The following is a 27,956-nucleotide window of genomic DNA, read 5'->3' as shown; positions in this document are numbered from 1 at the left end:
CCTTAACCCTTGATGCCCTGACTAATCAAATACCTGTCAATCTCTGCCTTAGATGCACCCAAGGACTACAGCCACCTGTGGCAACTAGTTCCTCAGACTCACAACCCTCTGACTTATTGTTTACTTTGATAAGTTGCTTTATAGATGCAATGTTGTAAACAAAATTACATGTTTTTTTTTCTGATAGATGTTGTTCAAAAGACATCTTTGCAGCTTTGCATTGGAATCAGCAGGAAATCAATGTATTTTATATATCTCTATCAAGTTTGTGCCAAAATGAGTGCATGATTACATTGAAGCAAAATAACATAGAACCCTAATAATGTTTAATGGTCTCCAGCTTGCTACTGACAAACCAATGCCTGAATGTTGTTTTGGTCTTGTGATGAAGTGATGGACTGTTTCATTTTCTGAGGAATTGATGGCTGAATTGAACATTGTGCAAACATTGATGGACATTCCTGCTTCGGATCTTATAAAGGATGGGAAGCTATTGAGGGAATAATAAATTGCCTCCAATGTTGATGGTTGTAAGGAGAATCTGAAGGGGGTTAATAGACAAGTAAGAAAAAAATAGATTGTAGACAGGTGAGAAAAAATAGGTTGTGGGAAGTAAGTTGGGGTAATGGCTCTGTTGGGATTCATCAAAGAGCTGACAAAGATTTTATAGGCCAAACAATCTCCTTCTATATCATGAGAGATAAATAGATTTTTCTATGGGTTTTACAAGGATGTAACTCCCCTTTACTTTCTCAGGGTTACTTAGACTTGGGTGTTATATTTTGGTTTTGCTGACGATACCAATATTCCAAAATGAATTTATGTAAAAGAAATGTTAGGTGAGTCTAAATCCTGGAAATCGCCAATATGAAAATTCTTTCAGCAGAATTAGTGCAGGAGGTGACTGAGGTAATTGAGCACGATCTTCTCAAGGGCAATGAGAAGAGGACAATAAATGCTTGAAAAATTATTAAACAATACAAATCCAATGTCTGGACCTTTCACTTGGCCAAGTACAACTTAAAATGAAGTCAACTTTATCCAGACTTGGTTATAAAGATCACTTCATCGAAGATTCAAGTTCCAAATTTCGCCATGAAGATGAACAAACAGGTTCAAACCATAAATTTAGAGTAGTGATTCTCAACTTTTTTCTTTTCACTCACAGACCACCTTAAGTTATCCCTTAATAACCACAGAGTATCCTATGTCATCGGTGGTCTGTGGTTAGTAAGGGATAACTTAAGGTGGCATGTGAGTGGAAAGAAAAAAGTTGAGAATCACTGATTTAGACTAGCCTGCCCAGCAGAAATGGGTTGAGTGTGTGGCTAAGGCGAGGAGTTCACCTATGATTAGGATGCTGACTAACCTGGATTTCTGAAAGCACCCAAGTCTATTTGGAAATGCCCCGACCAAAATTAGTAGGTACCTAATGAGTACTTTAAAATAGGGCTTCCATCAAATGACTGGAGCTCCACTGTTATTTTAACTGGCTGGAATGAAACTCTCACTTAGTGGTTAATGTCTCACTATGTGGTCATACCCACACTCCTGTTCGGCTCCGAATCATGGGTCCTCTACCGGCATCACCTAAGGCTCCTAGAACGCTTCCACCAGCGTTGTCTCCGCTCCATCCTCAACATTCATTGGAGCGACTTCATCCCTAACATCGAAGTACTCGAGATGGCAGAGGCCGACAGCATCGAATGCACGCTGCTGAAGATCCAACTGCGCTGGGTAGGTCACATCTCCAGAATGGAGGTCCATCGCTTTTCCAAGATCGTGTTATATGGCGAGCTCTCCACTGGCCACCGTGACAGAGGTGCACCAAAGCAGAGGTACAAGGACTGCCTAAAGAAATCTCTTGGTGCCCGCCCCATTGACCACCGCCAGTGGGCTGATATCACCTCAAACCTTGCATCTTGGCGCCTCACAGTTCGGCGGGCAGCAACCTCCTTTGAAGAAGACCACAGAGCCCACCTCACTGACAAAAGACAAAGGAGGAAAAACCCAACACCCAACCCCAACCAACTAATTTTCCCCTGCAACCGCTGCAACCGTGTCTGCCTGTCCCGCATCGGACTTGTCAGCCACAAACGAGCCTGCAGCTGACGTGGACATTACCCCTCCATAAATCTTCATCCGCGAAGCCAAGCCAAAGAATGTGGTCAAGCTACTTAGTGAAACCTCATTAAATTTCCTTGTGACATTGAATGAGGCCATTTGACCTATTTATTTCAATGTAGTTCACAGAAAAATCCCACCCTCCCCCACTAATTTTCCCTGTAACCTGTCCTCCAAACTATACACCAGATACAATTTAGAGTGGACAATCAAGTTAAAAATACTGAATGTCTTTGGGATGTGGGAGGAAAGCAGAGCAGTCAGGGGAAAAACTTGTGGTCTTAGGGAGAGCATACAGTCTCGACAAAGGAAATATTAGAGATCTGAGATCAGGACTGAATGTGGATCACAGGTGCTGTGAGGCAGCAGCTTTCCCTGTTGCATGATTGTCCCAGTGAAATTGGTCCTAGAAAATGACTAACATAGCTGGAGCAAACAGGCCATTCTATTCCATTGACTACCATTGAAACTATTTTGTTTTACTACTATGCCGAGACATTTCAGACATTGGAAATTTCATCTCTGATTTGTTTATTTACTGGAACGAAGAATTTGGAAAGATAGATCTCATTTCCATTTCTTAAACTTGTAATGGTTGGAGGAAGGACAATATCACCAATTCTCAGCACAACAGCTGCTCAACCTCTTGAACCAAAACACAGCAGTCAATAGGGACCGTTTTGAGATTATTCTACCCAGCCCATAGAATTGGAGTTCTGACAATGCAGAAATAAATAAAAGATGAAAAGACCCAGAAGAGGGAAGGAAATGCGGGAACAATTGAACTGTTTAATTCATTGAGCTAGAAGGTGGCAAGGACTCTTCAAAATTAGCAGACCTTACTGATAGATAGCTTCAGGTTCATAAGAATAAATATTTCCAGTGATATGTCCTGATCCACCCAGGTCAACAGGATGGCCAAGAGAATGCATCAGTGCCATGCTTCTTTAGGAGTCTGAGGAAATCGGGCATGTCACCTACGTCCCCCAACAACTTCCATGGATGTACCATTGAAAGTATCCTGTAAAGTTGCATCACTGCGGTTTGCCCAAGATCATAAGAAACCGTAGAGAGATGTGAATGCAGCTCAGACCGCCACATAAACCACAATCCCCTACACTGACTACATCTATGCTTCCCACAGAAAAGCAGCTAACATATGAAACCTTTCATCTCACCCTGGCCACATTCTCTTCCCCCCCTCCTCCCATCAGGAAGAAGATTCACCAGTGTGAGATTACACACCACCAGTTTCATGGTCAGTTTATTTTGTGCCATTATCAGACTCTACAATTAATCTCAAACTGGTAAAATGTTGCTGTCTTTGCTCTATTCTAAATAATCTCTCTCTCTATAACTGTTCTCTATTTATATGTTGATGTTGCTGCATCATGTATGGATTAACGAAATAGCTGCTCATGCAACTAATTTCTCACTGTATCTTGTGGCAATAAACTTTAACTTGTGAAAATAATTCAACAGTCTTTTCAATCTGATGGATCTTCCTTTTCTGCTGTAATCAACACCAGGTAAGGACACAGTCCTTAGGTGAGCTATCCTTAACGTGATCCTTGGTATGATACACTAGTACTTTCTTTCATTGCATCTCCTTCCAATTTCCTGATGATTTTTCACTTTGTGAGAAATCCAGTTGGATGCTGGCACTATGTGCAATATGAGCATCTATTTTTAGCCAAATGAATGATATTTGAAAGGAGGATCTGGGGCTTGTACTAGATATGCTTCTCTAGAGACTAGATGCAAGCAGGTGGCATGAGTTTGAATAATGTACTATCGGCAAAAGGTAAAGATGGGGAGCAGAGAGAACATTGTGAAAATGTGAAAGCTGCAACATGAGATTGGGATGTGAAAAGAGAATGAGAAAGAGGAACGTGTGCAATACAATTAGGGGAAGGAACAAATAGAAGAAGGGCAAACAGGCTGACATGATCAAAGTTAACTGAAGAGGGAGCAAGATTTTGTGTCCACAATGAGCCTGCTGTAGTTGACAGACTGGCTCAAAACTTTTTTCTCATATCCTATCAGATATTTAACTACCTAAAAATTAATACACTGTGAAAATATTCTATGAAGTGATGTCCAATTGTGCTGAATATTTTAATCTGTGCCCTACTGGAAATGTCATGTTTACAATTAGGAAAAAAAATGTAATTTTGTAATTTTTCACTGATTTCATTTTCCTACTAAGTACAAATCTTATTGTAGTAAATTGGTTCATTCTTTAACAACTTTAGCATGCATTTAATACATAAATTAAAGTGGAAATTACTGGGATCACCAAAGTTTAATATTCTAATCATGAATTATACAGTATACATTAATTTCTGCTTCATAGTTGCAGCTATTTTGATCTCTGATTAATTGATCAAAAGATAAACTTGCATAAGCAGATTTACAACTTCCTGTGTATTTACTCTTGTAGTTAAGGATACCGACATCATATTACTATAATCACTTCCTCTGAAGTTCACACTGATGAGATTACAAACTAGCTCATGAAGTGTGCAATTTAAGCATCTCCTAATATGGTCAACGCTACCTTTTTTGTATAATCACATCCGTTCTTGCTGTCGTCATTCATCTCCTCTAATAGGCTAGGAAGCTTGATAGGAATGCAGAGTTAACCACACTTTGTCAGTGCATCAATCTACAGTACAATGATTCATAATTCTGATCTTTAAAAATGAGTTACACAAGAAAGCAGAGTTGACTCGCATTGTTTCCAATGAGGCAATATCTGAAAGCCTTGAACCCCGCATTATTAACACCAGCCAAACAGATGTTTACGATAGGTTTCCGTCAAAATTTGCTGTCAAATATAATAGAGCTATACTGTTTGTTCAGAATTTATGCCTGTCTTTTCGTTGGATATGTGGAGCAATTCATGCTACAAACCTACATAGACAAAATTCCTCAACTCTTCCTCCCTTACATTGATGACTATATTGGTGCTGCCTTTTACACCTAGTAGATTTAAGACAAAAATCAGGAGGAATAGTTTTTCCAAGAAGGTGGTGAATCTTTAGAATTCTCTGCTCATAAAAGCAGTGGAGGCTACCTATTTAAGACAAGATTGGATAGATTTTTGCATAGTAGGGGATTTAAGTGAAATCAGGAAAAGGCAGGTAGGTCGAGATGAACTTATCAAGAGATCAGCCATTATCTTATTGAATAGCAGCGCAGCGTGACAGGCCTAATCCTGCTCTTATTTCTTTTTCTTATATTTTTAGATCCATCTGAGAGGGTAGATGGGACCTTAGCCTATGAGGAGATAGTTGTCTGGGACTGTATTTGCTGGGATTTAGAAGAATGAAAGGGGATCTTATAGAAATGTATAAAATTATGAAAGGCATAGATAAGATAGAAGTAGGTAAGACATTTCCTTAGTGGGGGAGATCAAAACTAGAGGATATAGCTTCAAGATTCAGGGTAGTAGATTCAGGATGGAGACGAGGAGTAATTGCTTTTTCTAGAGGGTGGTGTATCCATGGAATTCACTGCCTATTGAAGCAATGGAGGCTACCTCAGAAAATATATTTATGGCAAGGTGGGATAGATTTTTACATAGTAGGGGAATTAAGGGATAAGGGGAAAAGGCAAGTAGGTGGAGATGAGCCTCTCATTAAATCAGCCATGATCTCATTTAATAGTGGAGCAGACTCGACGGGCTGGATGACTTAATCCTGCTTCTATTTCTTGTAACCTCTTAAATTGAGGATGATTTACCCATTTAAATAATATTGAGCACCATTTGAATGTAAATAAATTAGTGTAATTATCAGCATTATTAAGTGGCTTATCAATTTATATCTGGCTCATCTGTGCACTGTTTTAATGCAATTATTAATCTGTCCAAAACAAATGGTTAGCAATCTTCATTAATGTAGCATACTCAAGAATTTAATAAGAACATGTTAGCCAATTCCTTATTGTTGCCGTCATAGCAATTTCTTCTACTGTATTTCTTTAACATGCAGGAATTGGTAGCAGGGAATGACTGACAGCAGATGTATATACCCAAGATTCTTGGTGGTCTTGTTTGTGAATGATTGCAGGTGGTCAGAGGACAAGAGACTATTTTAGGAGTACTTGGTGGTCCTAATAAGGAAAAGCACAACTGTGATTTTTGATTTACCTTTGGGAAAAAAAAGAAAAATATTTTGAAAGAGAAGTCTAGAGAACTTACAGTTAATGAATTCACTGAAGTATTTAAATTAGCAAAATACAGTGATGTTTTACATTTTTAGATTCTAATACTGTCTATTCCTAAAAAGATATATCATTTGAAATTTATTTATAGAAAGCACTGAATCCTTCCCATTAATGCCTTTGGCCTGAGCTTTTTCAATTAGGGAGGAATCTATTTGCCTATTACCAGTAGAAGCATTGTTTCTTTGAAATCCCTGTATTTGTGTGGTGGTGTTCCACAGCACTGATGATATATTGATGATTTGACCCATGGCTGCTCATATCACAGTGGGAAAATCTAGGGTGCTTTCAAGCCTGGTGAGGGCCGATTCTATGGGGAGGAAACTAACAACAACGAAAGCTTAATGGAACTACCATCTTATCTTTTCTATACTGGGTCATCAATCTTGATTCTACAGTATTTATGTAAATGCATTAAAACAGATTTTACTAGATGGGACATGCTGTTTTTAAAGAATTAGTGTCCTTGTGAAATGGAGGGTAACAAATCTAACACCGGTCTTCATAAAAATAAGAGAGATAAATAAAGAATCAGAGGTCAGTGAATATTTCATCAATCATTGGGAAACTGCTCAGATCTGTTGTTGAGGATGTGATGACAAGGAGCTTCAGAAATCCTGATTAGTTAGATACTGCTTGACAAGAAAGGAGAAAATATGACAAATATAAAAGAGCTTTGGAGCAGCCATTCTTAACAGGGACTCCTCGTTACCCCCCACCACCCCACAGCATATTGAAGTAAAAGCCTTGTTTTTGTTTCACCTCACATAACATCAATATATTTTTTTTAATCTAGTCGGTAGGAGAGAGGTACAGAAGAAACCAAAACTTGATTGCTTCACAGGGAATGGGGTCTATAAACCTTGAATAGAGACATAGTTGGGGGGAGGTGTAGCTGAAAAAAAGTTGAAAATGGCTACTTTAAATGATCTAACCAGCAGAGTAGAAAAAAAAGCTCAAGCTGTGCATTGGATTTTCAAAAATCATATGACAAAATGCCATTCAAAGTGTTTTACTGAAAGGACAGTCTCACAGAATTTAATCTTGGCATGCATTGGGGATCGTTTAAAGTTCAGAAAACACAGTGTAGAAATAAATCAGGCAGATTCATTTTGGTAGCTGTTCACCAGTGGGATGCCAAAATAATCTGTGTTTGGATCTTAAATATAAAACCCTGTCTCAATGACAAATGAAAAGGTAAAGTGCAATTTTGCTATTTCCACTGTAAAAAAAATTGCCTTTAAACAATGATGTTGTGGCGTTGGTTGAGACAATGCATTTTACAATTAATGCAGTACAGTCTTTGTTGTCATGTAAGAAACCTACTGTCAATTTGAACACTGCAAACTCCAACAAATAAAAATATGGCGATGACAGCTAATTTGATTTATGCTGGTTATTGATGAATAAAAGTTGGTTTACACAGCAGGGAGAAGTCAAATACTTTTCTTTCAAATAGAAGTCGAATATTTTGCATTCATCTTACCGTAGAGATGGAGCCTTGTTTAATATTTTCTAGAGCAGCCACACTCAACCTTTTTTTCAGCTATGACCCCTGCCCCGGACTCTGCTCAAAGTTTATGGGCCACCTTCTCCATAAAGCAGTCAAGTTTTGATTTCTTCCATGCTTCTCTCATACCAAATACATTAAAAAAACATAAAAATATTTCTGTTACATGAGGTGAAAAGAAAACAATGTTTTTATTTATACGTGCTGTGACCCTCAAGGGGGGGGGGGGATAATACACCCCACCTTATTGAGAATGGTTCTCTGGAGAAGCTACAACTAAATACAGCAACACACTTTCAGTAATGAACTGTAGCATCAGCCAATATCTTTGTGCTTGAATATGTGATGAACACTCGCAATCTTTTAGCTCCGATGCGAATGATACTAATTGAGTAAAGTATATATTTTGCACAGGATATTTGATCAGTTTAGGTTGCTGTCAAAATGAAATGTTTAATTTTCTCGTGAGAAAGCAGGAAAAAGAAAACAAACTGAAATGAGAACCTTTTTTCATGTTGTCTGTTTCTTCAGCAGTTGCTGTTAAACATGGTCTGCAATTTAATCGCATTGCCATCCAAGTACGATTTGTGTATCTGCCAATAATTTCACACAAGAGTGCTGGAAGAACCCGACAGGTTCTTGCAGCACCCATGGAAAGCAATAGGCAGTCAATGTATCAGGCCTCCTCAGATGCCAGGTGGGGGAAGGAAGGGGGAGAATCACAGGGTTGCAGATGATTGGTTGATTCAGGTGGGAGTGGGAATGAGATGGGAGGTGATGAGGAAGGGGGCAGAGGACTGAGAAAATTGCTCTCTGGTAGGATAAAAGAAGGAAAGAGGATGGAGAGGTGGAGAAAGGAAGTAGTGGTTGACAGGGAAAAAGAAGGGAAGGAAAGGGGTCAGAAGGATAAAGGAAAGCAAGGGGGGGGGGGAGAGAACAGAGGCTTAACAGAAATTGAAGAAGTCAATATCGATGCCATCTGGTTGGAGACTGCTGAAGTGCAATTTAGAGTTTTGTTCCTTCAATTTGAGGTCATGGAAAGATATGTCAGTGTGGGTATGGGATGTGTAAATTAAATGCTGGCTACGAGAGATTGTTGCTGTGGCAGTGAGAGAGTGAAGGGCTGAGGCCAGAAATCTTGACAGCCTATTGCTTTCTGTGGATGCTGCGCGACCTGCTGAGTTCCTCCAGCACCTGTATATATTCTTCTAGTTCTCCAATGCCTGCAGACTCCTTTTTACTGGTGTCACTGCATAAGTACTGCAACATATTGCAAACAACATGACAAGAACATAAGACATAGATAAATGAGAAAGCCATTTGGCTCTATGTGCCTGCTCTGCCATTCAAGAAGATCATAGCTGATCTTTTATCTCAGTGCAATTTTTCTGCGCTAACCCCATATCTATTTCTGTTCTTATTTTAAGCCTGTGATTCTGGGGACATCATCCAGAGAAAAACATCATTCCTACATTGATCTTATCAAACTCAAACATACTTTGTACTTTTCAATGAGATCACCTCCCATTCTTCTAAATTACAGAGAATACTGGTCCAGCCTGTTTAATCTATCCTCATTCAACAATCACACTCTCCCAAGAATCAATTTGGTAAACCTCATATTCTCTTTATAATCAGTATATTCTTTCTCCAATCAGAAGACCATGTATATACAATATCCCAGGTGCGGTCTCACCAAGGTCCTATATTCTAAGATATTCTCAGGTAAGTATAAAATAAATACCTAAAACTCCAAGCAATGAAAAAGAAGCTTTATTGGTGAGTTGTCTGCAAAACAATTCCTATTCTATTTCTCATGAAGGTTAGAAAATACATCACATCATGTTTATTGCACCTGGAATCCATGAGGACTTCAAGATAAAATCTCACGACATTAGAGAATTACAAAATTAAGAGGTTTTTTTGGCACAGTTTTTTTATTCCCAATTTTCCACAATGCAGTCTGTGTAAAAACATTGCAACAGGAATTCCCTTTCTGAAATTTTACCTCCGCGATCCCCTAGACATTTTCACAGATTGCCTGCAGGTGATCCGCAAACAATGGGCTAACGAATAGGACGTAAATACTGCACTTCAGGTATTCTGTCTAAACTTGCAGTGTGATACAGATATTTGCAGTTTTGGTCATTCCTGTGTGAATGGCCACTCCTGGAAGGTAGGGAGACAATTCAGAATGGAAAGAAAATGTAAGTTCTATGTAAGAAAACCGAAGTGACGAGTTGTGCAAACTGCTCTGATCCTAATATGCATAATAATTGGATCAGAACAAGCTTGAATAAACAAGCAACCACGGATTATATTGCTCTATATTTCTAATTGCACATGCATATAAATATAATACTTTCAGAAACAAAAATGGGTCTTTTTTCATGATTAAATAAACCCCATTTTCAACTTCCATTAAAGTCAGCAATTATTTTTCAAACTCCTTCATATTTGCCCATTCAACAGCCCTTGTTTTGCAATTTGTTTTGCAGTACAACTCTTTAGATAAAAATTTGCATAGTTCAGATGTAAGTGCAAATAACCAAGTGGGAATTTTGCATCTGCAATTATTCAACAATTACACAGCTGCACAACTTTCATTTGCTTATTATGGCAAAACTTGAAATTCACTTTCAACAATCTTTGTCTTTTAGTAAGGGTCATTCTCAATGCAAAATTGCAAAATTAATTTTCACTTATGAGGGTTGATGTGAAGTTCCACACAAGTTTGCCATACTTGCTAGCTACAGCCCTCAAAATTCCATTTCCAAATTGAGAGAATTAGCCCTGTTTCACCAATCAATAGGAAGAATTAGGTTGCCTGCTTACAAAGTTCAGAGTTCAAATTTATTGTCAAACTACATACGTGACATCACATACAACCCTGAGATTCATTATCATATAAAACATGACAATTTTGTAAATAGGGTATTTTAGTAGTAACTTCTAAGTTGCAGTCTCAGGTTTCTGGAAATTTGTGGTTGAAAATAAATTGAGAGGAATTGAGGGTTTATACTCAGACCCTTGTAACTTGTGCAATAAATGCTCAGCACTCTTGGGACAAACTCCATTAATTGTAGTTTCAAGTTGGTCTGAAGAGCACCATGAACAAATAAAGTGAAAAAAATGCCCCATTAAGATTTTTTTTGTTGGCATATCCAAATGGCAGTGGCTCAAGATATAACATTAAGTGGAGGTAAATGCCTATAGCCTCATGGTAGAGGACAGGCTCCCTCCTGGATCCTAAAATCATCATGAAACGATCAGGCTAATTATTGATAAATCAATTCTATTTGACTTCATTCATAAAATGTGAATGCTTTATTTAAAAATGATCATAAAGAAACCAAACTCATAATGAAATGGTCCTCCAAATGATGAGCAAACCTCATTCTCTATTCCCTGAACTGAGAAAGTCCTGAACAACTCAACTTATTACAGAATAAAACACAAAAGTCTGCAAACACCGCGATTGATGTAAAAACACTATGCTGGAGAAACTCCAGTTAAACCACATAGTTTATGTAGCAGAGATAAAGATACATGTGGTGAAATGTATGTATGACTGTGTATGGTTAGCTAGCCTGCCCACTGATGACTTACTTCCTCGTAACTTTTCCCCTTGTGACCCGGCCATAAAGGCCAACCTCCCTCCCCCTGTCCTTCATTCAAGCACATGGAATCGGGCCAGCTGCAATCTAAAGTGTATTAAAGCTTATCGTTTCTCACTCACTGACTTTGGAGTTATTGATAGAGTGTATCAATACATAACCAACATTTTAGGCCTGAGTCCTTCATCAAAATAATATTAATATCTTGATGAAGGGCTCATGTCCAAAATGTTGGTTACGTATCTTTATCTTTGCTACATAAAGTACACGTATGGCTTGCTGAGTTTCTCCAGTATTATGTTTCAACCCATTATGGTCACGTTTCTCACTGGGACCTCGAGTATGAGAGATATCTACTTTGCCCTATCTATCATTCTTTCAGACTGTGATCTAAAATTAAATTGTTTTTTCTCTTTCCCACTTCCAATGAAGGGTCTTTAAGCTGCAACATTAACCCTCTTAGATGTTTCCAATCTTGTTGAATCTTTCCATTGTTTCTTTTTAACAAAATTGCATAGAGAACCAAAAGTTCTATATATTGAAATCAATACATGCTCTTTTATCATTTTTTTCATCCCCCCCCCCATTATTTTTTAAAAACTTTTCTACAGTTTATTTGTCTCCTGGGCTGAGGAGAGGTGCAGGATGGTCAGGCTAATGTCTTTTGGAGGATGGCCAGGGTAGGGTGTGTTGGGTTATTTGGTAAAAAGGAGTTGGAACCTCGATGTGCAGGCTTCAGATACAAATAGAAGACTAACTTTAGCATAAAAACAGTGAAATCTCTGAGAACAAATTATTGTCATCTGGATTATTCAAGTGAGAAGACCTTCTGCAAAATACAGTCCAATTAGAGATTCAGGTGATCTCCTGCCAACCTTCCCATGCAAGGTATTTCGAGGGAAGGCACAGGCAGAGCACTGGCATCCTTCCTGGCCGACTCAAAGAGGACGGGTTTTAGCCACTGTAAGCCCTTCAACAAGTTGCAGCTCTGCCACTGCTGGTGCCCCTATTGCTGCTCCATTTGCTGATGGTTGAGGTGCAGGACTAGGAACGAAGGTGGGAAAAGAATTTGTCATTCCACTTACCAGGTGTTAATGGCAGGCACTGATAAATCCTTGGCTAGACCAATGCTTGTGAGTGGAGCCTGGCTCTCCAAGCAGAGCCTATAAATAATGTCTTTGCTTTAGATTCAGATTGATCAAAGTCAGGTCAGGATTAGATTGACAGTGACTGGATAGGGTTCAGATTTGCCATTAATGGGTCAAGCTGCCATTTAATTTGTATTTATACCTGATCAGACCTCTGAAAATTTTCTATTTAATTTGGACACAAAGTGCAGTGGGCCTTTCCAGCCCACAAGCCCATGTTGCCCAAATACCCCAATTAACCTACAACCCCAAAAGGTTTTGAAGGGTAGGGGGAAAACAGAACGGCCAGAAGAAACCCACAGAATTAGAATCAGAATCAGAATTTATTGTCATGAACAAGTCATGAAATTTGTTGATATGGGGATCTCAGAGTTAACAATAGGCCCTTTGCTGAACCCTTGCAGCAGGTTTTGAACTTCATGGTACATGTCAGCTGTACCTCCATGTGAAAGATAGACATACTTTGTCATATTTTACATCTGGTTAATGTCATTGAAAAGAGTTTAATTAAGGAAATGGCATTTTAAGTGGATGGAAAAAGACAACTGGAAAAACCAGAGCAAAAAGCTCAGTAATAACACTGATCTTGAGTTTGTAATATACTTATTTAAGGACTGAATGGTTTCTGAACTTGGACCTCGGCTGCTTTATTTGGAAAAGCATTCATTGCTTGTGAAATGAATAACTTCTTGCAATCTAGTCTGAAGATGCACAATGCTAATTTGAGCCATTATCACCTACACCTAGTCTTATTATTTAATTTAAAATCATATCCTTCTACCTATTTACAACACCATAGGGCTTTTGAAACTTAAAAGTGCCAAAAAGGGATTTTTGCCTTTTTAATCTTGCTTAGAACAGTCAGACCGCCAAGGCTCAACTTCAGCTTACTGGTGTCTGATCATATTGAACTAATGACTGAAGCAGCAGCAACTAATGGCAAATCATATGGGTGGAACAAATGGTTCACTTGTTATCCGGGTGCAGATAAATATTGATACATACTTAGCCAGTGATGCTTAAGGAACAATGAATAAAGAGAGGAAGAATGAAGGAGGAAATTATATGAATTGGAGTGAAAAATCAAAATTAGCAGTAAACAGTGAAAAGAAAGAAAGGAAAGTAAGATTTTGTTAATGATGTTTGAAGTTTTCAGACTCAATAGTTTCAATCATTTTCCGTCTGGGCCAGAGGGGTAATGTGAATTCATTATTGGTAATCTCATTGATAACACATAAAAATTAGACATAGGCTACTAGGATCCATAGGATCGATATTAAATAAAGTTATGGCTGATCTGATTATGACTTCAGGTCTGTATTTCTGTCTACCAGCATTTAAAAAAAAATTCACTTAACCTCTAAAAGGTTTCTGTAAAAATTGGAAGATCACTGTCCCTACTTCAAAAAAGAGAAATAAGAATAGTCTTGTAGCAACACGAGTACTTTATATTCAAAATTAATTCATTGTTTTTTTGCATTTTCAGATTCCAAGTGAGTGCTCAAACCATTCCTAATGAGATTTACATTCAAGAACTGTGGTGCGCTGTTAACCAAAATCAGACACACACAAAGTAAAGACTGTACAACAGGCTTTAATCCACAAAGACTTCCACAGAGCCAGGCTGGCTGTGGCTGCAGCAACTCTGAGTGAGACCTTGGGAGGCCAGTGCAGGCTTATATCCTGGAGGGTGATTGACACCCAACCGGGTGGGGCTTGATCCATTCAGGCCGACTGATTGACAGCCGGCAGGTGTTGTCCTGTCCACTTACACTCCTGCAGGTACAGAGGATTCCCCCTGCAGTAGACCAGTGGTGTACCACCACAAGAACAAAAGTTTTCAGAAAACAAACTGGCCCATGATCTTCCCACTGTTGAATCAATGTGGGCGGCAGATTAACATTTTCTTTTCTGCCCTGATTAATGTTTACAAATGTGCCAACTGTAATTTATTAGAAAAGAAAATGGAAAGTAATCATGAGGATAAACCACATAACAATTTTATTCTGCTTTTAAATTTACAGGCATGCCCATGTATCATCCAAGGTACTGAGTATGTACCACATTGCATGTGAAAAAGGATAAAACTACCTAATATTGTTCCCAACATTAAGAAGATCTGTGAGGACTAGAAATAATTTTATTCATCCCATTAAATGTAAAGTAGAAGCAACAAATGATTTCAAATAGGAAACACACTTTCATTCTATGCTTGTGTATATTACCAGGTCTTTAAAAACTGTAATTGATGATTGGGGAGTGCTCGCCTAAAGGGTTCCGTGAGCTAAAAGGGTTGGGAAGCCTTGTTCAAGAGGATTCATCCACACTCTAACTAGGGGCATTGGGATCACTTCACAACCTACGTTGTGATTCAGAACGTACCTGCATGTTTGCCCTTGCCCTCTCTCTTCCTCTTCAATCTCTCTCTACCTCCCTACCAACGGCAATCTGTGCATGGTTCCAAATCATCTTTTATAAAGTGTTGGGTCTGACAAAGCACATTTGGGAAGCAATCTGCATGCACTGATTGGACAGAAGCATTTCAGAGCAGCAAAAGCTTCCACACTGATACAGGTAGACCCCAACTTACCTTTATTCAAAATGGGTTCTGATCATGTAATTTCAAAATATCGTATGTTGAAACATTTTAAATTGATCTGTACATTAAATGAAATTGCATACAGATTGTAAATTATCTGAAGGCTGGGGAGTTCATTGAGCATGCATCATGCATGGAAAGAAATCACTTCCCCAGTTGGTGGTATGCAAACATTGTACCGTGAGTTATACCATATTTGTCCTTCATTTGTCAAAAGATAATAATTTACTTCCCGAAAAACAATTTTCTATTCTTTTGATCCCTTTTCTCTCCCATTCTCTAAAGGAAAGGTTATCTATTGTGAAAGAGATTAGTTGATTTTGCGTCAATATTAATTTTGGTAGTTGATAATTTGTTTTATTCCTTTCTACGTGAATCTTCTTCCAAATGTTGAGGAGATGGTGCAGTACTGGTGAATTCCTATGTTGCACCAGCTTTTCATCCCACTTATATAGTATATGTTCAGGTACCTTCTCCCCTATTTTATCTAGCTCTAATATGATCCAATCTGGTTTTTCCCTTGTTTGATAAAAATCTGATAGGTATCTTAATTGTGCTGCTCTATAATAATTCTTAAAGTTTGGTAGCTGTAAGCCCACTTGTTTGTACCGTTCTGTTAATTTATCTAGCGCTATCCTCGGTTTCCCCCCTTTCCATAAGAATTTCCTTATTATTTTCTTTAGCTCCTTGAAGAATTTCTCTGTTAGGTGAATTGGTAACGATTGAAATATGTATTGTATCCTTGGGAAGATATTCATTTTAATGCAATTGACTCTTCCTATCAGTGTTAGTGGTAAGTCTTTCCAATGTTCTAAGTCGTCTTGTAATTTCTTCATTAATGGGTGATAATTTAGTTTGTAAAATTTCAGAAAGGGAAGAAGACGAAATGAACTAACCCAGTATGTAAAAATAGAAGACACAAATTTCTTGTTTATTTTTATTGTGTGATGACATTGTTTAATAGGTTTAATGTATCAAATATGTTGAACGTTGAGTGAGTGGGGAGGGGGGATTGAAGGAGGCAGGGAAGGGAGGGGGGAAAAGGGGAGAAAATGGCACTGTGTATATTCAAGAGGGAAATGTTTGTGTGTATTTTGGCCAGTATGGTTCATAGTGTGAAAAATAAAAAATTTAAAAAAAAGAAATCACTTCCCCCGGAATAAGCAAAATCTACAGCAATATGGCATTTTAGAGCATGTTTTCTGTGCATATGAACTTCAAAACTATTGTAATCTTAGGTATCAGTGAAAATTTCTTCAAACAAATCTAGCATGTGAGTTATTTTTAAAAGCAATAAGTCTCTTCAGCACAGGAGATGTGAATGTCAAATGTAAAAATACACTTTGCTCTAAATAATGCTTTCAAAACAAAAAGTGTGAATGCCACTAAATGTCATTTACAATGGAACCACATTCTTCCATGGCATTTTTTCAGTACTAGTGATACTGGTGCAGAAAGATAGAAAGGATCAAAAAAATTCCTGCCTTCTTTCATATACAAACAAAACCAGTATTGGGATGGAATGTATGATCATTTAACAAACATAAACATGATTGATGATCACAATTCTCTCATCATGCAAGTTGAGTATGATGTACAGTATAATGATTTTTTTTTCCCCCGTAACCTGTTTTGGGCTCATGGCATTAACACCGACTCATTTCTAGACCTTCAGTAAAACAATAACTTGCTAGGCTCCATTTTTGTTTTTATGTGACTTTTGTTAAGCAACTCCAAAATCAACTGAGAAAGGGCAAATGAAAAAAGGATGAATATGTAGGATGAGCTACATTTGGGAGGTGGGGGCGGAGGGGGGGGGGGTTGTATGGGATAAGGAATCATTGATGTTTTGGTTCCCTGTATCAGAACTGATTTCTTCCCCTTTTACCTCACAGATGCCATTCCATGTGCTATGATTATGCTTCTGGTTCCAACATCCAAAGTCTCTAAGAGCAAATGGGATGATTGAGCAGAAATCTATCATGTTTTTAATTTATTTATGGGATCTAGGTGCCACAATGCATGTATATAGGTACACACACACACACACACACACACACACACACACACACACACACACACACACACACACACACACACACACACACACACACACACACACACACACACACGTGTGTGTTTTATATATATGTATGAAATATCAGTCATATATAGCCTATGCATAGCCCATTCCCATCTGCACTTGACAAGTCACAGAGCTTTTCAGTTTGGAGAGAAGGCATGTCCACAGAAATCAGTTGCCTGCCTGAGCTAGTCCCTTTTGCTTAGGTTTTGCCCATAGCTGTCTGAACTTTTCCTAGCTACAAATTGCAGTCTTTTTCAGTCTGACTCACAGAATGATATAGTTCACAGAGCCATGGACTATGGAGCTATGGGTTCCTCCAGCATTTTTCTGTGTTCACTAGAATCACAGGGAAGGCTTTTATGTTTCACGCCTGAGACTACAGAACAAGTCATTTGGTCCAACTCATTCAGTGACTCTTATAAAAATATTTTCTACCCACTATTGCAGAGGGAGATGTTGGATTTGGTGCCAGCCAATTGAGAAGGAAAATTATATTAATCCAAAGCTGGAATAAGTAACTATAGATGGTGCTTTCATGCTTCTGAAGAACTTATCCTTCTTAAGTGAACCTAACAAGTTTAGTTGAACTGGAATGAGTTTACAGAACCATGTCTGATGTCTTGGTTGATACCAAGTAGATCAATCAATTTTATTTTTGTTTTTAAATTAATAGTTTTGTTACAGCTGAATGGCTTTCTCAGTTATTTCATGATGCCAATAATGCTCTGGGCTTGGAGTCACATATAAACCAAACAAGTCTAGGGTGAGTGATTTACTTTTTGAAGGACAACAACTTGCCAGTTACATGGTCACTGATATTGATTTTTTTTTTAAATTCCATGTCATTTAATTAATGAGATTGATTAATTTGCATTCCTCTTTCTAGATTGTTAGTCCAGGATTTGAATTGCTATTTTGAGCCTCTACATGTCCAGTAACTTCACCAGAAGATACAAATAAATCAATTTAGGCATCCCTGAGTCTCTATGAATAGAATCAGAATCAAGATTTATTGTCATAAACAAGTCAACAAACAAACAAATAAATAAATAAATTAATACAATACGAATGCATGAAAAGAAAGGCAGTGTCTTTGGTTCATTGATTGTACAGGAATCTAATGGCAGAGAGGAAGAAGCTGTCCTTGTGCCATTGAGTGCTTACCTTTAGGCTCCTGTACCTTTTCCCCAATGGTAGCAGAGTGAAGAGGGCATGGCCATGGTAGTGGGGATCTTTGAAGATAGAGGCTGCTTTTTTAAGACACCACCTCATGAAGATGTCCTCGATAGAGTGAAGTCTGGAGCCTGTAATGTTTCAGGCCAAGTTAAGAACCCTCTGGAGTTCACTCTTGTCCTGAGAGTTGCCGCCTCCATACCAGGCAGTGATGCAACCAGTCAGACTGCTGTACACGTTACACCTATAGGTTTACGAAAGTCTTCGGTGACATATTAAATTTCCTCACACACAACTCACAAAGTATAGCTGCTGGCAAGCCTTCTTTGTGATTGCATCAATGTGGAGGCTCCAGGACAGATCCTCGGAGATGTTGACACCCAGGAATTTTAAGTTCTTGATCCTCTCCACTACTGAGCCCTTGAAGACTAGGTCGCCTTCTCCTGACTTCCTTCTGAAATTCACAATCATCTCTTCGGTTTTTCTGACATTGAGCACAAGGTTGTTGTCGTTACACCATTCAACGAGCTGATCCATCTCCCTCCTCTTCACTTTCTCATCGCTGCTTGTGATTCTACCGACAACTGTGGTGTCATCATCAAACTTGTATGTGGCATTGGATTTGTGTCTGGCCTCACAGTCGTGGGTGTATAACGAGCAGAGCATTGGGCCAAGGACACATCCTTGGAGTGTGTCTGTGTTAATAATCAGTAAGGAGGAAACGTTGTTTCCAATTCATACCGACTGTGGTCTTCCAATGAGAAAGTGAAGGGTCCAGTTGCAGAGGGGGGTACAGAAACCCTGCTTCAGTAAAACAGATGAGGCTGTGGAGAAGAGAGGAAGTTAATCAAGGTTTGCACTCTTATTGAAATATTGCAAAATCTTTGCACTCAGATCTCTTTCTTCCTCAGTACAGCACTTGTCACTATGAGCGCAATTTATATTTTCTCCCTTTATCCACATTCTAAGGAAACCTTTCAACTGGTTCCTAAATGATCTATCTCATTTCTCAATTTCTACCCTGAATCATTGTTCCCATTTGTAGATTAATACAGGTTATTGTTATTCATTAGATGATAGCTTGGCTGTTTTGTCCCCCAACACATTTTTGGTTGACAAGTTAATCCTGAAATTTTACAGCAGACTAAACATGATGCAGCAATAAGATGCACACCGATATGTTGCTTTGTTTAAGAAAGGTACTTTAAGGGCAAACAACACATACCTGTAGCTAAAGTTCCACTCTCATAATTTGTGGTGCATTTTTCTCAATCTCAGATACAAATTAATTTCTGTAGATCATTGTAGATTTTTAACTGTCAAAGAGTAGAATGAAATGCTATTATTACCTTACAGATATGTTTTCTCACAATATGTGGGAAATAAATATCAAAAGGTTCTAAAAATAAAACCTTTACATTAATGCTTCAATCATATCTGATCACACCTTTAGATCTCCATGGGAAATAAATGGTTGATTTGCATTCAAAGACTTGTTATTTAAAATTCTTTACACTGAAATGCAGGTATAGATGACTTTGTGTTATTTTTTGTGTTTTTTATAACTCTGTGTAAAGCTTTTTAAATTTAATTCAAATAGCCAATGCTAAAAGGGAAGCTGGTGTGGAATAACTGAAGCAAAAATTAAAAACAGGAAGCACATACAATTATTGTAAATGTGGTTCTTGGATGAAATACATACTTGGCGGGGCTAAATTTATATCCTCTTCTAGAGCAGTATTGCTTCTGCAAATGTCTATTCCCAGCCTGACTCTGCTCATATTTCTTTTGGGGCATTCAGATGGATAGGCCACATGTCCACCTAATTCAAAGAGAGCTGCTTATCATACGTAAACTGGATCTTTTATCATAGGAGCCCAATGGAATCCTGAAGTTCCAGTGCAGTATAAACTCGCACCAGTCACAGCAGATACTTTCTGTACCAAGTTTCTTCTAGCCATTTTAACACCAATGAACCTTCTGACGTTTGGTGGTCCAGCTCTTCAACTTTCACCTCAGTATGGAACATTTTCAGTGTCTGAGAGTGGCAATTTCACTCCATGCCCACCCATTAGCAATCTCTTGTGGCCTGATCCCATGGTAGCCAAAGAAGAATGCAAAACAGAAAAGTATAGCATGCAGGAGGCCTCACCCACCGACAAAGAATGGACAGAGGGGAAACTTCCCCTGTTTATCTGACAGTGATTGACAGGAGACACTCTGGGTAATGAGGCAGGCGGTAAGAAATAATAAAACCAGATATTCTGGGTCTGAAATTGGAGGACAGTCTTTATAGACACAGCTTTCAACTTGGTCTTGTGTTCTTTTCAGAGATCTGTTGGAGGCTTTGCAGGATTTGTGGTTGATTGCATGTAAGATCAGGGGACTTTGCCCTCTTTCCCAGGCAGCTAATTATATCAGCTTAAGTGGGAAATGAGAATGAGTGACTGACTGGGTCAGTGACCGACTGCTTTCCATGTGGGCTCCAAAGATGTGTCAATCAAATCACTTATAATTCACTCAGGAATATGGATTTATTTGAAGAGCTTCCTCTCTATTCTTGAAGGCTTATTGCATGCCTTAACTATTCAAGGGAGTGAGTTCAAGAGTTGAGAGGAAATGTTGCAGACCTATAAAACTCTGGTTAGACCACATTTGGAATATTGTATTCAATCTGGTCATCTCATTACAGGAAAAAGGTAGAAACTATGGAGATGGTGCAGAGGAGATTTACCAGGATGTTGCCAGGATTGGAGAATGTGTCTTATGAGCTAAGGTTAGCAGAGCTAGAGCTTTTTTCTTTGGAAAAAGGATGAGAAGTGACTTAATAGATGTCTACAGAAGTAGGCATAGATACTGTGGATAGCCAGCAGGTTTTTTCCCGGGGCAGAGTAGCAGACATCAGAGGTCAACTGTTCAAAGTGAAGGGAGGAAAGTTTAGGGGAGACATCAGAGATAAGATTTTTGCACAGAGAGTTGTGGGTGCCTGGAATGCATTGCTAGAGGTGGTGGTGGAGTCTTGGACCATAGGGACATTTAAAAGACTCACAGACAGGCGCATGAACAAAAGAAAAATAGAGCAGTGGTTCTCATCCTTTTTCTTTCCACTGACCTACCACTTAAAGTAATCCCTATGCCATCGGTGCTCTGTGATTAATAAGAGATCAATTAAGGTGGTAGGTGAGTGGGAAGGGAAGGATGAGAATCACTGCTCTAGACCCAACTGTTACTGAAATATTTTGCTTGAGAAAAATTGTCTTTGGCTCACTTCCTTTGGAGTTATGAAACTGTGCACATAATGAGTCAATTAGGTACGATTAAAACAGTGATTTTCAAACTTTTTCTTTCCACCCAAATAAGGATAAAGATTAAGAACCGCTGAAATTGAGAGTTTTGAGGTTTGGTTTTTTTGAGTAAGTTTATATAGGTTGGCACAACATCATGGACTGAAGGGCCTAGCCTGTACTGTCCTGTAATGTAATGTATGCTATAATGGGGGCCTGGGGTCCACAGCACATTTAAGGAAGTGCAACATGGACTGAAATCATAAAATATTTGTTATGTTTTTCATGTAGTCAGTAGGGGAGATGTACAGAAAAAAATCAACTAAGCTTGACAGGAAAGGGAATCCATAAATTTTGAGTAGAGCCCTAAGGGTGCCATAGCCAAAAAAAGTTGAGAATAGCTGCTCTAAAGTAACAATGAGGTTTTGGCGAAACACCACCAGGATTTTCATTGCATAAGGCCCAAGGATACCAGTAATGAGTTTCAAGTTTCTTGGCATCGCGAGAGGCAAACTTCAATATTCCTCAGTCACAGATTACTAAACACTAACAAATGTTAGAAGCACACAGTAGGTGAGAACAGTAAAAGAAGAGAAAGGGAAGAAGAATATGAAAATATGGGATCCCCAAATATTACAAGGATATTAGAGCCTGCAGTAATCTATTGTTCTATCATCGATTTCTCAAAATGTAAACTCTAAGAGACTGCTTTAAGGAACTGGAATTGCAGCTTGATAACTTTTGTCTGGTCAGGGAGAGTGAGGTGGCAATAAAGAGGCAATGGGAGACAGACATATTTACCCATCAGGAGGGGGAAGGGAAGAGACAGGGACCAGAGACCCCTGTGACTGTGCCCCTTGATAATAAGTACTCCTGTTTGAGTACTGTTGGAGGGGGCAGCCTAACTGGGGAAAGCAACAGAATCCAGCCCTGAGGCTCAGAAAGGAAGTGATAGGGGACTCTATGGTAAGGATGTCAGCAAGGAAACTCAAATGATGGTTTGTTCCCAGGTGCCAGGGTCCAGGATGGTTCGGATCATGTCCAAAATATCCAGCAGTGGGAGGGAGAGCAGCCAGAGGTCGTGGTACATTTTGGTACTAATGACATAGATAGGAAAAGGGAAGAAGTCCTTTAAAAAGATTATAGAGAGTTAGGAAGGGAGTTGGCAAACAGGACCACAAAGGTAGTCATCTCTGGATTGCTGCTTGTACCAAGAGATAGTGAGTATAGGAATAGAATGAGGTGGAGGATGAATGTGTGGCTGAGGGATTGGAGCAGGGGCCAGAGATTCAGATTTCTGGACTATTGGAACCTCTTTTGGGGCAGATGTGACCAGTACAAAAAGGACAGGTCGCACTTGAATCCCAGGAGGTGCAATATCCTGGTAGGGAGGATTACTAAGGCTACTGGGAAGAGTTTAACTAGAATTGTTGGGGGGTGGGAACTGAACTGAAGAGACTGGGGAAGAGGAGGTTGGCTCACAAATAAAGAAAGCTTGGAGGGAGGATAGACAGGAGATAGAGAAGGGACATGGTTAGACAGACAGATTGAGATGTGTCTATTTTAAGGCAAGGATTATTATGAACAAAGCAGATGAGGTTAGAGTGTGGACTAAGACATTACTTGGAGCTATGTTATGGTGGCCATTACAGAGACTTGGATGGCTCAAGGACAGGATTTGTTACTTCAAATGCTGGGTTTTGGATGTTTCAGAAGGACAGGGAGGGAGGCAAAAGTGGTGGGGGCATGGCAATGTTGATCATGGCTGCAGAAAATGTGGATGTCATGGAGGGATTGTTAATGGAGTGTCTGTGGGTTGAGGTTAGGAATAGGAAGGGGTCAATAACTTTACTACATGTTTATATAGGCTGCCCAATATGAACAGGAATATCAAGGAGCAGAGAGGGAAAGAGATTCTGGAAAGATGTCATCACAACAGAGTTATTGTGATGGGAGTTTTTTAATTTCCCAAATATTGATTGGCATCTCCCTAGAACAAGGGGTTTAGATGGGGTGGAGTTTGTCACGTGCGTTTAGGAAGGTTTCTTGACTCAATATCTAGATAAGCCTTCAAGAGGAGAGTCTGTACTTGATTTGGTATTGGGAAATGAACCTGGTCAGGTGTCAGATCTCTCAGTGGGAGAGCATTTTGGAGATAGTGATTATAATTCTAACTCCTTTACCATAGCATTGGAGAGGGATAGGAACAGACAAGTTAGAAAAACGTTTAATTGGAGTAAAGGGAATTATGAGCCATCGGGCAGGAAATTGGAAGCTTAAATTGGGAACAGATGTTATCAGGGAAAAGTACAGAAGAAATGTGCCAAACGTTCAGAGGATAGTTGTGTGAAGTTCTTCATAGGTACGTTCCAATGAGGCAGGGAAGTTATGGTAGGGTACAGGGACCATGGTGTACAGGAACTGTAAAAATTCAAGTCAAGTAGAAAAGAAAAGCTTACAAAAGGTTCAGAGTTCTAGGTAATGTTAGAGATTTTAAGATTATAAGGCTAACAGGAAGGGGCTTAAAAAGGAAATTGAGAACCAGAAGGGGCCATGAAAAGGCCTTGGTGGGCAGGATTAAGGAAAACCCCAAGGGATTCTACAAGTATGTGAAGAGCAAGAGGATAAGACGTGAAAGAATAGGACCTAGCAAGTGTGACAGTGGGAAAGTGTGAATGGAACCGAAGGAAATAGCAGAGGGACTTAATGAATATTTTACTTCAGCATTCACTATGCAAAAGGATTTTGGTGATTGTAGTGATGACTTGCAGCAGACGGAAAAGCTTAAGCATGTAGATATTAAGAGAAAGGATGCACTGGAGCTTTTGGAAAGCATCAAGTTGGATAAGTCACCAGGACCGGATGAGATGTACCCCAGACTACTGTGAGAGGTGAGGGAGAAGATTGCTGAACCTCTGGTGATTATCTTTGAATCATCAATGGGGATGGGAGAGGTACCAGAGGATTGGAGGGTTCTGGATGTTTCCCTTTTATTCAAGAAAGGGAGTAGAGATAGCCCATAAAATTATAGACCAGTGAGTCTTACTTCAGTGGTTGGTAGGTTGATGAAGAAGATCCTGAGAGCAGGATTTATGAACATTTAGAGAGGTAAAACATGATTAGGAATAGTCAACATGGCTTTGTCAGGGCAGGTCATGCCTTACAAACCTGAATGAAGTTTTTGAGGATGTGACTAAACATATTGATGAAGGAAGAGCAGTAGATGTTGTGTATTTGGATTTCTACAAGGGATTTGATAAGGTACCACATGCAAGGCTTATTGAGAAAGTAATGCAGTATGGCATCCAGAGGGGCATTGCTCTGTGGATCCAGAACTGGCTTGCCCACAGAAGGCAAAGAGTGGTTGTAGACGGGACATATTAAGGGATCTGTTCTGGGGCCCTTACTCTTCGTGATTTTTATAAATGACCTAGATGAGGAAGTGGAGGGGTGGGTTAGTAAGTTTGTCGATGACACAAAGGTTGGGTGTTTTGTAGATAGTGTGGAGGGCTATCAGAGGTTACAGTGGGGCATTTATAGGATGCAAAACTGGGCTGTGAAGTGGCAGATGGAGTTCAACACAGATAAGTTTGAAGTCGTTCATTTTGGTAGGTCAAATATGATGGCAGAATATAGTATTCTGAATGGTAAGACTATTGGCAGTGTGGAGGATCAGAGGGATCTTGGGGCCAGAGTCCATAGGATGCTCAAAGCAGCTACGTAATTTGATACTGTGGTTAAGGAGGCTTACAGTGTATTGGCCTTCATTAATCATCAAATTGAATTTAGGAGCTGAGAGGCAATGTAGGACCCTGGTCAAACCCCATGGGGTACTGTGAGCAGTTCTAGTCACCTCACTACCAGAAGAATATGGAAGCTATAGAAAGGGTGCAGAGGAGATTTACAAGGATGTTGCCTGGTTTAGGGAGCAGGCCTTATGAAAACAGGTTGAGTGAACTTGGCTTTTTCTCGGAGCAGCGGAGGATTACAGGTGACCTGATAGAGGTGTTTAAGCCATTGAGAAGCATTGACCATGCAAATAGTCAGAGGCTTTTTCCCAGGGCTGAAAATGTTGCCACAAGAGGACATGGGTTTAAGGTGCTGGGGAGTAGGTATAGAGGAGATGTCAGGGGTAAGATTTTTTACATGGAGTGTGGTGAGTGTGTGAAATGAACTGCCATCAACGATAGTGGAGGTGGATACATTAGGGTCCTTTATGAGACCTTTGGATAGGTGCATGGAGCTTAGAAAAATGGAAGACTATGGGAAAGCCTAATAATTTCTAAGGTAGGGACATGTACGGCACAACTTTGTGGACCGAAGGGCCTGTATTGTGCTGTAAGTTTTCTATGTTTTATAAAAAGTTTCAAGATTCCTTTATTGTCATGTAATAAAACAGGTGTAATATTACATGAAATAAAAAACTAAATGCTGGAAAAATTCAGCAGGTTAGACAGAGCTATCTTTAGCTAGCAAAGATAAAAATACATAACCAACGTTTCAGGCTTGAGATCTTCATCAAGGTATGAGCAAAATGTAGGTAGGCACCTGAATAAAAGGGTTGGGGTTGAGGGGCAGGGGGAGATGCACAGGCCCACAGGCAAGAGGTAATAGATGGATAAGGGAGGGAGGACACAACAGCAAATGGGAGGGGATTGCTCTGTGAATGGAGAGGGAAAGGGGTAGAGAGCTAAAGGATAGGAGACAGAGGGATAGGGAAGAGAAAGAGAATGGGGAGAGGTCTAGGAGAAACTGGAGAAGTTTATGTTAATGCCATCCAGTTGAAGAGTGCCCTCACAGAATATCAGGTGTTATTCCTCCAAGTTATGTGTGTGATCTTTGTTTGGCAGAGAATGAAGCCATGGACAGATATATCGGCACAGGAGTGGAGTGTAGAATTGAAATGGTTGGCCACTGAAAGATGCCTGTCATTAATGCAGAACGAGTGAAGGTGTTCAGTGAAGTAATCATCCAGTCTGCGTCCAGTCTCTCCAATGTAGAGAAGGCCATACAGGAACTCTGGAAGCAGTAGATGACTCCTGCAGATTCACATGCAAAGTGCTGGTTCACTTGGAAGAATTGTTTGAGGCCATGAATAGTGAGAGGTGAGGGAGGAAGTCTGGGTGCAACTGTGGGATTTCCTGCGGACACGGGGAAGGTGTCATGGGGTCGGTTAGTGGGAAGGAATGAGTGGAAGAGGGAGTCATGTAGGAAGCAGTCCCTACCTAAGGTGAAGAGGGGAGGAGAGGAGGAGATGTGTCCGGTGGTGGGATCATGTTGTAGGAGATGGAAATTGCTGAGGAATATGTTGGATGCAGAGGCTCATGTGGTGGTAGTTGAGGATAAGGAGAATCCTGTTTTTGTTGCATTGAGGGACAGATGGAGCCAGGGAAGATGTATGGGAAAAGGAGGATAAGCATTAAATTGATAGTGGTAGAGGGGAAGCCATGTTTTTTGAAGGAGGACATCTTGGATGATCTAGACTAGAAGACCTCATCTTGTGGGCAGATATGATGGAGAAAAGGAATAGAATAGAATCCTTACAGGGGACTGGGTGTGAAATGTAGTTGAGGTAGTTGTGGGACTTGGTAGGTTTGTAATAAGTATCTGTAGGAAGTTTTTTTCCCCAAGACATAGACAGAGGTATCAAAAAAGGAGAGGGTGTGACAGGAGATGGACCAAATGAATTTGAGGATGTGGTGAAAGTTATAAGCAAAGTGAATAAAGTTGATGAGCTCATCATGGGTACATGAGGCAGCACCAATGTAGTCATCATTATAGCGGAGGAAGAGTTGAGGAGCCTTACCTGTGAAGCCTTGTGAAGCTCTACAAAGCCAACAAAAAGGCAGGCATAGCTGGGACTTTTGACTTGGAAGATGTTGGATGAGTCAGAGGAGAAGTCATTGAGCATGAGAGTAAGATCTGCCAGGCAGAAGAGGGTGGTGGAGGGGGACTGGTTCAGGCTGTTGTTAAGGAAAAAACAAAGAGCTTTGAGACCTTCTGTATGGTGAATAGATGTGTAGAGAGAGTGGACATCCATAGTGAAAACGAGGTTGTCATGTTCAGGGAATTGGAAGTTACTGAAGAGATGGAGAGATGTGAGTTATCGCAGATGTCAGTAGGGAGGAACTGTGACAGGGAGAAAAATGGTATCAATGTAAGATGATACTAGCTCGGTGGGGTTC

General features: G+C 39.7%; 1 long non-coding RNA gene across 1 annotated transcript in view; it reads right to left on the bottom strand.

Moving 5' to 3' along the window:
* Window positions 1-19,783, bottom strand: part of LOC138741687 (uncharacterized) — a 40,504-nt gene extending 20,721 nt beyond the window's left edge. Inside the window, exons 1-2 of the long non-coding RNA XR_011343662.1 lie at window positions 19,713-19,783; window positions 18,479-19,311 (exon numbers count right to left, since the gene is read on the bottom strand). This is a non-coding gene — a long non-coding RNA (uncharacterized lncRNA). The remainder of the gene's footprint in view (window positions 1-18,478; window positions 19,312-19,712) is intronic.
* Between the last annotated feature and the right edge of the window lie 8,173 nt (window positions 19,784-27,956).

The sequence above is a fragment of the Narcine bancroftii genome, chromosome 8 (genome assembly GCF_036971445.1).
Source record: "Narcine bancroftii isolate sNarBan1 chromosome 8, sNarBan1.hap1, whole genome shotgun sequence".
Taxonomy (NCBI): Eukaryota; Metazoa; Chordata; class Chondrichthyes; order Torpediniformes; family Narcinidae; genus Narcine; species Narcine bancroftii.
This window is presented reverse-complemented; position numbering and strand designations above follow the sequence as displayed.